Consider the following 3,287-nt stretch of genomic DNA (forward strand, 5'->3'; position numbering starts at 1 on the left):
GTAAGCAATCTGCCACAATCTTAGGCCTGTTACTCAGCAGGGAGGGAGGTGGGTGCCATACTGAACAATCCTCTTACTAAAGGCTCACAATGTGTTTACAAATACAGTAATACAGACCACTGATTGAGGAACTGTGTAGATTACACACAAGTTTAGGTAATGGGTGAAGAGGGTACTAACGAATTCGCCTGTATTCAGTCTAGCTTTAGTCGATAAATTGATACCAATCCCTTGGCTCAACTATACAGCTGTGGAGCAGAATAATTTAATTTGAGTTTCCATCCAGTTCTGCATGAGCATGCTACTCTCAGGCATTCTGTGTACAGATGATACAAATTGAAGAAAAATGGGGATAAAGTGGCATATACATGTGACCCTACACATCTCTATCACCCAATAAGTCAGTTCAGAACAGAATTTGGTGTTCTGAACCAGAAGCTTTACGTAAAGATTTTTTTAAGGAAAAAATGGGACAACTCTCAATAACTATATTACAGTCAGAAGCAAAGCAAAAATAGTTCAATTACTTACAGTCTCTTTGTAGTTCTTCAAAGTTCTCTGTTTTCAGTAGGCTCCTAAGAAAGTCTTTTGGCAGTCTCCTTATCTGGTGGGTTCATCCCCAGATGGGAACTCTGCTACTGGGTTTCTTTATGTTGATAGATCCAAGGAACTTCTCTTTGTTCCTTCCTGCTTCTCATGATTGGATCTTCTGTAGTTTCTCTTACTGCTTTCTTCTTGATTCTCCTATGCAGGATATGGGGGTGGACTGGTTCCCCATTCCAGCTTATATCAGGTAGCTAGTGCAGAAGCCTGCACTGCTCTGGCACTGCTCTCCACTCTGCTTCTTTAGGTGCAATGGCTGGGCTAGCCAAAGACCTTCTTCCCTATACCATATGGTACAATGGTCATGGAACCAGGAACTAAAGACATTCAAACTGGGCTGGGTATTTATATCAACCACAGTTTTCCTCCAAGAGGGGTCTTCTTCCACCATTACTTCACTGGTCAGGAGACCCTCCCCTTGTTCCAGAAATGTTGGCAGTGGCGTTCCTAGGGGTGCTGACACCTGGGGCGGATCGCCGATGCGCCCCGCCCCCCCCCCTGTGCAGCGCGACCCCCCCCCCTGGTGAAAGGACACCCCCTCACCCGGCAAAAAAAAACCCTCCCCCCGGGTGCACGCCGCTGGGGGGGGTGCCGCGTGCCGGTCAGCGTCGTTCATTTCCATGCTCCCTCTGCCCCGGAACAGGAAGTAACCTGTTCTGGGGCAGAGGGAGCATGGAAACGAACGACGCTGACCGGCGCGTGGCACCCCCCCCTCCAGCGGCGTGCACCCAGGGCGGACCGCCCCCACTGCCCCCCCCCCTTGGTATGCCACTGAATTTTGGGGGTATTTACAAGCCAAAGTCCAGTATCTTATCAGAGGCACTAGAGGACTCTGCACCCTTTAAGGGAGCAGAACTTTAAGGGCCCGATATTAGCCAGGCTGACTCCCGTGGTCGTCTCTGAGCCCATAGTCAATGCTGGGCCATTTCCACTGACCGGCATTGAATATCTGGGTGTTTTTTATTTTAAAAGTGTTTTCATTAATTTACTTACCACAGAAGTCAGATTGACCTACCTGTAGTTCTCAACCTTTTCTTTACTTTCGCTTTTGTGGGGAGGGACCACATCTGCCCTTCCTCAGTCCTCTGGGATTACTCCCGACTTTAGAGAAACATTGAAAAGGTCAGCTTGCACAGCCACCAGAACTTCCCTAAGTTCCTTCAGTACCCTCGGATGTATGCCCCATCACAAACACAGTCCTCTGAAAACAGTCAAGGGTCTACCACCCCTCCATTCCTACATGTGTTTGTCTTCTGTGGTCCTGCTCCCGGTCCGTCAGCTGAGAACACAGAACAGAAATATTTGTTAAGCAATTCCACCTTATCTTTATCAGCTTCTGCACATTCTTCCCCTTCACCTTTGAGTCTCACAATGCCACTTTTGCACTTTCTCCTATGACTAACATATCTAAAAAAAATATGTCTTGTTCCCCCATTTTAACACATTGGCTATTTTTTTTTCTTCCATTTGCATCTTTGCTTTCCTGACTAGTCTACCAGCTCCTTTTAGCTTTTCCAGATATTGTTGGCAGTCTTCCTCTTTCTGTGATCTCTTTTAGTATATCAAGGCTAAGCTCTTTTTCCTTACCTTTTCAGCTACTACTTTTGAGAGCCAAAGCAGCCTTCTTTTCCGCTTATTTTTATTTATGTTGCTTACATAAAGGTTTGCTGCCCTTACAGTAGCTCCTTTCAGTTTTGCTCATGGCTTTCCTATTCCTTGAGGTAATCCTCCATCTGAACAAGCTAGGTAGTCTAGATGTCTGGATGTCCAACCGCCACCTGAAACTGAACATGTCCAAGACCGAGCTTATCGTCTTTCCACCAAAACCCACTTCTCCTCTTCCTCCACTTTCTATCTCAGTTGATAACACCCTCATCCTCCCCGTCTCATCTGCCCGCAACCTCGGAGTCATCTTTGACTCCTCTCTCTCCTTCTCTGCGCATATCCAGCAGATAGCCAAGACCTGTCGCTTCTTCCTCTTTAACATCAGCAAAATTCGCCCTTTCCTCTCTGAACACACCACCCGAACTCTCGTCCAGGCTGTCATTACCTCTCGCCTTGACTACTGCAACTTACTCCTCACTGGCCTCCCACTTAGCCATCTATCCCCCCTTCAGTCTGTTCAGAACTCTGCTGCACGTCTCATATTCCGCCAGAACCGATATACTCATATCACCCCTCTCCTCAGGTCACTTCACTGGCTTCCGATCAGATACCGCATTCAATTCAAGCTTCTCCTTCTTACCTACAAATGCACTCAGTCTGCTGCCCCTCACTACCTCTCTACCCTCATCTCCCCTTACGTTCCCGCCCGTAACCTCCGTTCACAGGATAAATCCCTCTTCTCAGTACCCTTCTCCACCACCGCCAACTCCAGGCTCCGCTCATTCTGCCTCACCTCACCCTATGCTTGGAACAACCTTCCTGAACCCTTACGCCAAGCCCCCTCCCTGCCCGTCTTCAAGTCTTTGCTTAAAGCCCACCTCTTCAATGCTGCGTTCGGCACCTAACCCTTACCGTTCAGTGAATCCATACTGCCCCAATTTGACTGCCCCTATTGGACCGACCGTTCACTTGTCTATTAGATTGTAAGCTCTTTGAGCAGGGACTGTCTCTCTTTGTTAAATTGTACAGCGCTGCGTAACCCTAGTAGCGCTCTAGAAATGTTAAGTAGTAGTAGTAGT

The sequence above is a fragment of the Microcaecilia unicolor genome, unplaced genomic scaffold, assembly GCF_901765095.1.
Source record: "Microcaecilia unicolor unplaced genomic scaffold, aMicUni1.1, whole genome shotgun sequence".
Classification (NCBI taxonomy): domain Eukaryota; kingdom Metazoa; phylum Chordata; class Amphibia; order Gymnophiona; family Siphonopidae; genus Microcaecilia; species Microcaecilia unicolor.